This window comes from Streptopelia decaocto, assembly GCF_964273445.1.
Source record: "Streptopelia decaocto genome assembly, chromosome: 1".
Classification (NCBI taxonomy): Eukaryota; Metazoa; Chordata; class Aves; order Columbiformes; family Columbidae; genus Streptopelia; species Streptopelia decaocto.
The window spans coordinates 117,821,666-117,833,990 of NC_138663.1; positions in this window are offsets into that span (position 1 = coordinate 117,821,666).

Below are 12,325 nucleotides of genomic sequence, written 5' to 3' on the forward strand. Positions count from 1 at the left end.
TGACTGGACGATGTACATTCAAAATCTTTGGAACCAATATCAAGCACATGGAAACTTTAGGTTATGTAAAGTCCTTTAAAGAGGGGACCGTTTCCTCAATTTGTATAAGGCAGTGCAGTGAAGAATTGTGTTATCTAGAGTATGAAACCTATTTGTTCAAAGGATATTGAAACCTGTTAATGATCATGGTATGATGATGGTATTTAAACAGTTGCCAGGAGAGAGCAAATCCTGACATCTGGATATCTACAAGTGGTGATATTTTTCCCTAAACTTTTTTCTACTTTCCTAGCTTCTGACAGTGAGGAAGGAATAGAAGAGCATTGTCTGTTACTGATAAGGCAAATAGAGTCATTTCTTCACAGCTGTTTAGTGGTTTAGTGTTACAGCTGGGGGAGTGTGGAGTCTGAAGTGTAAAATGTTGCATGTATTATATATGATTGCCCATGAACTGTTTAGGTGGAACTAGTTTTGCATGTGCCTACTCTACTTCTGTTCATTTAATCTTGTTACATTAAAAATTACTGAGGCGAGCTCCTCAATTAATGTAAATTAGAACTTTCAACAAAAAACTAAATGGTAGCAAAGGATCTGGAGGAATAGCATTGGGCAATTTTTATTATACCTCTTGAGGTGAATTAAACACACATTTGTGTTTAAATACAAAAAGATTTAATGAACAATGTATTGGGCAGACTCCTACCACCAAAAGTGGTTCTATGAGGACTATATGAAGAAGTGGCATGAGTCAGTTCCTCATATACACTTACACCTGTATCCATCATGTGAGCATTGGCATGGAGCACCTCAGCTCCATGGTCCATTGCCCAGCACCAGCTCTGCTACTCAAAGGTGTCCCCTGAGCTTTCGCAATGCACCGTTGCTACAAGACATTTCTTATCACCTAGGGAGACTTCACTCCCTTACAGGGACTAGTCTTGCCTCTGGCATCCCTGCTTCCAGAGGAGATAACCCCTTCTTTCCCTCCATGCCAGATCATTTCTTGGTCACAAATGACCACTGCTGAGCAGCTACAATTTGAGTTTCCCTTCCCATGGCATAGTAGAAAAGCATTTTATTAAGCAATGCCGTCTCTTCCCTGTGAAATATGACTGTAGGTCAAGCTATTTGAGCTTCACCCCAGCAAAACAAGTTGACAAACATCAAGCAAGGATTGGGAAAGGAGATTTTTTTTTCCACATCATGGGATTCAGCAGAGGGGCAACAGCACAGGGAAATCTGAAGGGCCAGCTTCATGTCTGAATTGCATCACTTGCGTCTTACAAATATTCGAGACTTCAGAAACAGCCTTTTTTATACAGAATGATATGATCCATGACATATATATATATATATATATATATATAAATATGGAGGTTTTGTGGCTAAATTACATATATGTGAAACAAAATCATACCTTGTAAATCTCTAAATGCAAATTCCTTTGTGGGAAATCTCTGGGATATTACACATTAGTTTCAGCGGCATTAGAAAACGACCATTGTAGTGATGATACATGCATGAATAAGGACTCTCTTATGCTCTGCTGAGCAGGGTGAGGAAGCCTCCCTTAGTTTTCCCACATCCCTAACGGAGCTAGAGCCAGCCCTGAGAGCTAAGGGCAGTGTTTCATCCCTGCTGAGGTGCCCTGCAAGAAGAACAGTGGGAAATTGTATCACAGAAAACCCTCAAGTCCTTTTTTTCAGTACAGTGTTACAGAAGTGTTAAGAGAACAATGACAAAAATCCCCTCCCTTTTTAGTCCATGGGGTTGTCAGCCAAGAGAGGGCAGGAACAGGGTGCACAGTGTGCTGCTGGGCTGGGGTCCCATCTCAGGTGAATGTTACACTGTGGTCCAGAATGGGAGACCTGTGGGCAGCAGCAGGGGACTTTTCCTTCAATGCTTAGCTGACGTACCCCAGGTGTTTGGGGAAATGCAGCCTCCTAGAATAAGGTTCTTCTGCATCAGAGTCCTGCCAGCTGTCAGCTCCTCCTCCAGAGATGGTTCTCAGTAGCATTGATTGGAGCTGTATGCGGACATGGGTTTTGTGACAGGAAAGTACATCGAGACCTGAACTTTATGTGTTCCTGGCCCATTTCTCTGAAATTACATAAAATAGGACCCCAGAGAAAAGAGATGAAAAAGCCCTCACAGTTTGTTCATGTGAACCATCAGAAGTGGGACTGTCAGTAAAGCAGAAGAGATCACTCTAAAGCAATTGCTGGGTACATGGAGAGGTGCTCTCAGGCCAGGGCTGTAGTCACTGAAGCAATCAGGGATATGTGGAGCCCTGGTAAATTTTGAGCTCTGAACACTTTTCGTGTCTCTAAAAAACATCAGTAGTTTACCTGTATGGAAGGCATTTTGAGCCTACAGGACTTTTCAGCTGATGAAATCACCATGCACGCCTGAGTGAACCTTTGCAACCCTCTTGTGATGACTAAAGAACAGTACAGCTTGTGTTCTTAATATAAAAAGCTACCTCAGGGAGTAACTAACAAAAACCACACAGGAGGAACCCTCATTTAGCATAGGTATGAACCCCTGCAAGAGGTCCTTTCTTCTTCTGCAACAGAGAGCCTTTCAACATGCTTGAAAGATCCATAGATTTGCCATAATTTTAGATCAAACATATACCATGCCCAGAGAAGTTGTCCTCAGAAAAAACCCTGCAGTCTAACCACTTACTATGCCAGTTGGAGGCATCTGCTGCTTCCACACTTCTAAGCCATGATCTCTTTGCACTGCACATTGAATATCCTGATCTTCTCTCATCTCACCAGTGATGCTGTAATGGTACAGAATTACAAATATTGTATTGGGCTGTAACAGCTGTTTGCCAAACCACTCCTGCTCAGCTGACACTGTGCATTGTGGTGGTAGTCCCTCACATAAGGAAATTAGCTACTGAAAGCAGCAGTTAAGCTCCTGTTTTTATCAATAGGAGAGTGGGTTTTTGTTTCCTTGTTTGCTTGTTTGTTTGTTTGTTTGTTTTTAATATGAGAAAGCAGAAATTACCTTGGGTGGTAAATCAGAGGAGAAGACCTGGCTCTGCAGTGTGCGCATGAACAGCTTGAGAGCCCTCAGAGCAGAAGAGGGCCTGGCTTTGCCAAAAATTGCATACACCAGAGGTGGTTGTTGGGTGAAGTCTCAATACTAAAAGCATTGTCTGCATTGCTTTTGCTAGAGACTACAGAAGTGTCCACCTTATCAGCTTTCCACCTGAAGTCTCTTGTAATACCAAGCCATGCAGAGGCAGCACTGTTTTGTCCAAGGGTGCATTTTTCTTCAGCTTCATGATTTTTGACTTGTTTTTGAAGCAAATCTCAAGGTCATCTGCAGCTACAACATCTTGCTTCACGTCACAGGGGAGACTCAGAGCATCAAAACTGTATTGCTTTTGGATAAGAGCAAGCCAGCAGGTGTGCACCAGGAGTGCACCTAATGCACCTCAGTCACTCTGAGGTGTACAGTCCCTCAGAGCAAACAAAATGTCACCTGCAGCCACTTCCTCCTCCACCAGAAGCTGTGTACAGTGTGGCCATGGGGACCTTGGTAGGGAGTATTCTGCCCCACAGATCGGTCTCCGTTCATTCATGCTGAGGGAACCAGACATGGCCTGAGCAAGCTGGAGAATAGGGGCCAGTAAATGGGGGACAGGTGAACCTGAGTGGGTGTCTCAGCTGTGCCAGCCCATGGGTAGTTTTGGCCCCCAACCCTGTCTGTCAAACTGAGCTACCAGTTTGTGAAACAGGTCTAACTATAAGGTACTTGCACATGCAAGTGATGGTAAAGAGCACTGTGCATTTTAAGTGAAGGGGATTAAAAGTCTGATCAGAAAATCCTCCATGTGAGGAGAAAGCACAACGAATGGTAAATTTCTTGATCTTTGATACTGGACAATTGCAGAGCAATTATGGGTGGTGGTGTTTTTTGCTTATAACAGGCAGATGCATGAGGAGTCACGTGGCAGTGGCCATCAAAGGGGTGGCAAATATTTGTTTTTTGTTCTTTCTGCAGAAAAGCTTTTGTTTTGCTTTGAACATCAGGTACAGTGGCAAAGTGAACAAGAGGTTATTTTCTGCTCTGACTTTTTTTCTAGCTTGTCTGAGTAAATACTCCTGTAGATACACTGGGTATTTGGTCTGCTGTCTCTACACCAGGATTTAATGGCTGCTAGTGGAAAGTGTATTTAGCCAAGCCTGAATAGCACCCAAAATCATGCATCCAGCTTCCCAGATGCCAGAGGCTGTGAGATCAGCTGTGGGAGACCAGCTGCAAGATGCTGAACCTGGAGAGATTAAAAAGGCTCCCAGCTGGGATGCTGGTATATTTGTAAGAGTAAAAGTTAAGGTGTTCTGGTCTTTGGAGAGCTCTTCTGTGCATGGGGGTGGTCCCTGTAGTGGCACTGAACAGAGCCGCAATTTGTTTCATGGAGAAGAGTGGAGATCGAGAAAATGAGGGTTGCAAGGTTGGTGCCAAGAAAGACTGCTGTGTGCCGTTATCTCTGAGTGGAGGGAAACAATTATGTAGACAGGGCTCTTATTCTGGGAACAAGGAGATTTTTATTAGGATTGTGTGAAATAATTTTCTTCTGAACGCTGGCTTGGGTTTTGTCACCCTGGAAGGCTCTTTGTTTAGGGCTTGCCATGCACTTTTTCCTTCTCTACTCCATTTAACCCCTCAAACTTTTCTCATTCCCTTTCCCTCCCTCACTGTCAAAAGAAGGAGCAGGAGAGATTTGCTTTCTGCTTATAGTATCCCAGGAATGCTGCTGTCGTCAGGTGAAAGCCTCTGATCACTGAGAGGGTCCCAAATTTGCGTGCACATGTGAGACAGAGCAGGTGGGGAGCCTGGGTCCACCGACAGAGGGCCACAGTTTATGTCAAAACTGAGCTCTGGGCAATCATGGGCCCAGCCACAAAGACCCGCCCATTTCAGCAGCAGTCTGCTCTCTCCTCCTCCTCCCACTTCTCTGTCTCCTGCTCAATAGAGTTTATTTTCCTCAACATCGCTTCTGCATTGCTGCTGGGAAAAACTCTAAGGGCAATTATCTTACTCTTCCATTCAAATATGGGGTAAATCAATGAGGTTCAGTTGTATGCCAAATCCTGCAAGCCCATTTGCTGTTTCTGGATGATTCACACATTGGAAAAGATTGGAAATCCCCTGGTGTTGCTGGCTATCCTGGCAGAACAAAAGAACTTGGACAAAGAGGATTACAGACCATGCCTCCATATTATGGATTTGGGAGAGCAGTGAGGAAGGGTCTAGACTGCTACAGATAAGAAACCGGAAAGTATGGCATCTGGGCTGCCGAAATTATCCTCAGGGCCTTGTTGTCATTATTTTCTCCAGGAAAGGGGAGGGTTGTGAGGGGGAGGAGGAGTGAAGGGGTTCCCAAACAGCGTCTCAGTGTCATTTGCCAAGTAATGCCTCTAAATAAAGCAGTGGGTAATGTCCCCATGTGGACAAGGAGAAGATGTGTACTCAGGTCATGCATATACACCCATGATCCTGAGAGAAATAACTTATACAGACAGAGATGCCCTGCATAAAACAGAGTGCTTCCGAATCTGTAAAAAAAAAAAATCAGTTTATGTGGCTCCAGCTTTGAAGGGAGGCAAATACTTATAGGGCCATTTTATACGTCCTCATGTTCTGCTCCTACAGCTCACCTGGAGAACAGGCAAGATTTTGTCATAGGCAAGAGGCTTAGTTCACTCAAAAAGCAGAGACAAGAACACCTCAGTTGAGAAATAGGAAGGGAGACATGATAAAGGGGTCTGAGGAGTTGCTCTTGCTCTTAGCTGATAGTAGAAGAGGGAAAAATTTCTACTTGTACTCGGTCACCAGAGAGAAAGTGCACTGCAAGCAGGAGCTGGAGCACTCTTGCATTCAAAGTCTTGTTTATGGGTAAAGAAGATGCATACCTCTCTATATATGTATATCTATCTCTTGGAAGTATATTATTTATTCATATTTATACATAAATCATGGAAATGGAATGGAAATCTCAACAGTCTAATGAATCATTATTACATGATCTAATTATGACACAGAAACAGAGAACAATAATACAAATAGTGTGCTTATATACAGAAAAAGTCACAATAATAGCAATAATACAGTGAAAATTGTTACACATACTTATTCGCTTACTCCTCCACTGCTCCTCTGGGTCCTAAGGTCAGTGGTTTCATGCTGGTGGTGTTGGAAGTGGGATATTACAGTGAGTTGTCAACACCTGAAGTCCTTCACAGGGAGGAATGCAGTGTTTATGTCTGTGGTTTCCTCCTTTCCCCTCCTTGCCCCTCCTTGCCTCTCCTTGCCCCTCCTTGCCCCTCCTTTCCTCTCCTCTTTCCATGTAGGATCACATATATATGTTTGCCAACACATATTTACACCTATTTCTTCATTGTTCTGCATCTCCAGGTTACATCTGAATTTACTGTACACTTTGTCAAGTACACATCAGATACTATTTCTGTGTTTTCTTTGCTCCTCCTAAACCCAGTTCTGTCCAGCTCCAGGTCTGCAGATTGTTTTGTTTGTTTGTTTTTGGTTTGTGTTGTTTGGTTTTTGCTTTTTTGCTTGTTTGTTTGATTGATTTGGGTCTGGTTTTGGCTTTTTGTGTGTGTGTTTTTGTTTGCTTTTAAAAATGACCATTAGTTAGTTGGCTGGGGAACATGTTCCTGTCTACCACCTCTGCTATGAAGCTGGGCAAATGCAGTGGAGGGTACAGCTGGTGGTGGTAGTGATTATAAATGGTGGGATTCTCAGCACTTCTTGTTAAAACTCTGACTCTTTGTGAGTAACATGGAAAAAAGAAATCACAGCACAGTGAAACATGTGGAGAGCTGTAAAAAATATCAGGAAAGCTGAAGGTGTAAAATAAAATGCCTTTAGTAAATAGCACAATTGAAATCTCAGAGAATCTAGATAAATCTTTTATATCACTGTCATTTCCTGAGCAGACGATAATTAGGGCTAATACTTGTACCAGCTGGGACAACAGTGCTTTTGTATACTTAAATGCTTTTTCAGGTGGAGTAATATTAGGACTGGTATATTTCTGATTTTTCATTTTTTAAAATGACAAAGCATAATTTTTCTCATAAGAAGAAAACAAGAGGAAAGGACTAAAATTATGATAAATGAACAATTCAAACCAGAAGAGATTATTTAGTGCTAGAACAATGATTAACCGAAGAACTAGTAAAATAAGTGGGGGAAGAGTCTGTTATTTTTTGTGTTCTTAAAGAACCATGCTTCCCCAGGACTGGTTTCCGATAAACTGTGGAGCTAATTGCATGGTATTATGGTAAGTGCTATTGCTGGGAGCTTTGCTGCATCAGAATGGGCACGAGACTGGAATTCATAATCAGATATGACCTCAAAGCACAAATAACCCTTTGGAAAGTCTTAATTCAAGACCTCCTTCCTCTTTTCCAAGTCCAGGTTGTCACAGACCTCCTGGTCTAGGAGGGAAGGTAGAAGTTCAGTCTCATCCCTGAGAACTCTGGTAGGGAATGCCCAGGAGATAGAAAGTAGCTATGTAAAGCGTAACCACATAAGATATATATGAGAAGTACAAGGTTTAAATACATATGGCTTTTGGATGAAATATAGCTATTTAAAAAGTATTTTTTTATTCTTAATGAGAACTGCAATAGAGACTGGGCCAGCCTAAAGCATCTATCTATATGCTCTTTTCTATGGCAGAGGGAAAAAGTCATATTAGGGATGCTAGTGTAAAGTTTGTATTTGAAGGGGGAGAAGCTATATTTGTTATGCTGCTGAAAATCTCCCCTGGAAAATAAAACAAACAACAACAAAATGACAACCCCCCCAGACAAACAAAAAGCCAGCAGAGAACTAAAATAAAAACTTCAGAGTCCCAGGAAATTAGGAACTGCTGTCACTCAAACATTATTAAAACCACCCTCTTAATCCCCTGAATTCTAGCCAGCATTTCACTTGCATCTAAGAAGAGATCAGAGATCTGACACATATATTACTTCCCACCAGGCATTATGTGTTAGTGAAAGCATCGGCTTCTCTTTGCTCTTCTGAGTGGACCGCGGTCAGTGGGAGTTTTGCTTTCAAAACAGCCTACCTGTGAAAGAGCATCTTTCACTGAAGAACTTTTCCTTTCTTGTATTTTTATTTCAAATACAGTGGAAACTTCCCACTTTGAGGTAGATACATTACACAAAGAACCTAAGGAAACAGTTACCACTGAGAAACTGAAAATGCTGCCTATTATTTGATCAATATTTCCTACTGCTGCCATCAAATTGGACTGCCCGGGATCCAGGGATTTTTAAGGGACATGTCAAGACACTGAAATGCTTTTCATTCTTTTAAACTGAGAGATAAAAAAGGGCCTCCTTCGTTCTTTATGAGACTGGTTGTCACATTCACACCAGAGGAAAAAGTGGGAAGGATAGCTACTTTTCTGCTTGCTTCTATCTAAAACATCTACCTATCAGTGGATAACAAGGGACATACTTGAAAACTTCTTGTGAGGAACGCCAGCCAGCGGGCTGGATATTTGACATGGGAACCTGCTGCTGGTGCAGTGCAGGAGAGGAAAGTCTGACAAGCTGGTGGCTTCCCTCCCAGCCACGAGCAAAAGGAAAGGTCACCTCCACCCGTGTTCGCGGCTTCCAGGGGCTGTCCAGGGCAGGTACGCACAGAGGGGTTGGGTACTTCTGAAAACAGATGCAGAGGCTCTGGAAAGTCACTGCTGCCACCTGCTGTGACATTTTGCTTTCAAATACACAAACGCGAGCCCTGAGTAACGCTACTGCCTGAAGCTCATGTTTTCCTGTTGGATTTGCCTATGAGGGTTTAGGGAAAGATGAGTTCCTCTGCAGGTTTTAACCTCATTTCATGGTGGTGATCCCACATGCTATACTAACCTTCACAAGGCATGGTGAAGACCACAACACCTATCCAGCTCAGGAGTGCTCACCAGACCACTTCCAAACCACTGTGTGTGGCTTTCAGTGTCATCTGGCATCGACAGCACTGATCTCCACCGCTGAAGTTTGCCAAGACAGAGGAGGTAAGGAAAGAGATTTGCAGAAGGGATCCTATGCTCTATGACCTCACCCCCAAATAAAATTCAATGTTTAACTTCCTGGTCTTTTGATTATTTTTAAATCCAAAGCTATTTGACGTTTTACCAGATTAATTTTTCAGAACTACAGTTCCACGAAAAAGCTTTGAACTCCTCCTTAGAAGGCAGTTCATTTAAAAGTGCTCAAGTTGTGTGTGTGCAAAGTCAAATCCCACTTTCAAACCAACTTTCTGTAAGATTGCTACTAATCTGAAAAGTGACTGAAAAAGTGGCACCACCTTTTTGCTCAGGTGACCACTTTTCTGGGATTTCTTGACATCAGAGCACTTGAGGGTCCCCTGCCTACCATATTTAAACACTATAGCACGAGCAAAGGAAAACAAAGCTGATGATAGCTACTCAGCACTGCAGATTATTAACACCTTTGTCTAGACTCAACTGCACCTCTGAAAAAAAATGGAAGTACAACAGAGTTAAAGAACATTTTGCAGGGACTTGGATTGTGAAAGGTGGTTTGATCTGTGATTCAGATTATGGGTATGCACTTTTTACTACTGACCACCAGTAAAGAATGGAGTACTTGCACAGAGTGTGGAGCACAGAGTGAAGAATGGAGTACTTCCAGAGAATGCAATACTTGGAGTATTTGCATGCTTCACAATAACTGCTAAACAGAAATTTATGTAAAATTTAACTGGAATAGATGTAAGATTAATTGTAACCTGGAGTAGAAGGCAATGACTGACAGACTGCACAGAATTTGAGGACTGTCTCAGAGCTTGGCACTGAGGACTGCTAACCCTTACTATTGTAATTATGTTACTTTTATAATTCAGATATGTAGCAGAGGGTGATTGCAATGTAAAGGAATAAATGTTCTGTCAGTAACATGAACACTACCTGAATAAATTATTGGTGACATGAAGCTGTACACTTAAGAAAATGAACCTACACAAACCATATGTCTTGGGATTGATCTGGATGACAGTAATGCTAAAGCACAATTGATTTGGTCACTTGGCTTCAAGTTGCTCCAGGGGAGGTTTAGACTGGATATTAGGAAAAAATTCTTCACAGAAAGGGTTGTCAGGTATTGGAACAGACTGCCCAGGGAAGTGGTGGAGTCACCATCCCTGGAGGTGTTTAAAAGGTGTTTAGATGAGCTTCTTAGGGACATGGTTTATTGCTAGAGTTAGGTTAGGTTATGGCTGGACTCGATGATCCTGATGATCTCTTCCAACTGAAATGATTCTATGATTTATCTGAAGCACAGGAGAGGCTTGATTTTGCTATAACACCTATATACATATTGTTATAACAATGTTTTGCTATATAACATCTATAACACTATATCAATAATGCTATAGCAACCCTAGGAAGCACACACAAGGCACCTGGAACCCACTGCTTCAAACCTGCCAAGGAATAAGCACTGAAGTACCTTTGGAAAAGCTTTGTCCCACCACAGGCTCACAGGGAAGATAGATGCCTATGACACCTCTCTTCTTTTGTTAAAACACACATGTAAGGAACAGCAGCAGACACAGAGAAGTTTTCTTAGCTGAAAAGTAGCCTGCAACTGCTAGCAAACTTTCCATCCAAATACCTAGATTTCAAGAATGAGGCCAAGTTCAGCATAAGTTACAACAGTTCACAAGCAGTTGCTATTTCATGTGTAAAATACTTGTGCCCCTGACCTACACAACTTGTAGGATGAACAAGCAAAAAGAACAAAAGAAGAATGACTTAGATGTGGAAAAATACTGAAACAACTATTTAAGTACTCAATTTGTAACCGTCTCATCTGTAGCAAGGTGTTAAGGGGGAACCATTGTGAGTCTGCTACAGTCAAATTGAGTCAAACTAATTTAACTGCTTTCTTTGGCAGCGTCCCTGGGATACAGAGCAGTTTGGAAACTGGTAGCGGGAAACTGGTAGCGGGAAACTGGTAGCTTCAGGGACTGGTGGTGGACGTGATACCAGAAAGCTGCCCAGAGGGGTTGTGGACTCTTCTTCACTGGAGACATTCAAAACCTGCCTGGACATGTTCCTGTGCGACCTCACCTAGGCGTTCCTGCTCCAGCAGGAGGATTGGACTAGATGATCTTTTGAGGTCCCTTCCAATCCCAAACATACTGTGATACTGTGAACACAGCAGTGACCACAATCTGGAAGTGGCAGATGCAGCAAGGGTAGAGATTTGGAGCACTGCTGAGGGGGCATCAACCAGGCAACGTGGAGAGAAGGAACAGACTGAATCTCTGGCTGTTGGCAGCCACCCTCTCAGGTCACAAGTTCTGATTTTCCTCTTGCCCAAAGTCGAGAGTGGGGTGCTCCTAAGTAACTCCAGAATGCTGTGACTTGTTTGAAGCACAGCATTTTGAGAAAGTTGCTGCTAAATGAATGTCCTTAGTGTTGAGAAAAATGTAAAGAAAGGTTAAAATATACCAGGTAAGTTGAGTCTAGGGATGACAGAGTTGATGAGAACAGTCTTCAGATACATAATAGACTGGCATAAAAAGAATGGTGATGAGTTATACTCTGTGTAATGTGCTTGGTCCTTTTAGGTTAATTCTGTATGTTTGGGGAATAAATAGAATAACAGTGAAATGCTACAGGAATGCTGTGAAATCTGCCATATGGGAGGCTTCTGAATAACAAGGGGAACAAATGCCAGTTAAGAAAGGTACAAACAGAGTCAATGTGCTTCAGGAAAAGGGAGACTGAATAAATGGCTTCTACAGTTTCCTTATAGTCATGTGTTTGATTCTACAGTTAGCATTAAGAACACTTAAGCTTGCATGAAGTCACAACATTTTTGAAGGAAGTTAAAGGAAGAACAAATAATTAGAAAAAACATGTAGATTTGCAGCTTAAATTTAGCAAAATAATTCCAATAACTTGATCTTTATGTGTTAACATTGTTATTGCACATTGTCAACATCACTATAACCAGCTCAACAAATGTAAATGCTATTTTCATACTTTTTCTGAAGAGAATTGGGTACTAATAAATTAACATAAAACTAATTTGCTTTACTGCTAGGGATTTTATATTACAATTTAGACTCAGTTCTATTTGTATATTAGTCTTCAATAGGAATGAAAAGAAAACAGACACTAAACCCAAATAAACAAGCAAAACCAAAACACTAAAATTACTAATGACAATGTATAATAATTTTTAAAAATGCTGGTATTTTATGAATGAATTCCTGAACACTATAATTCCAAAAC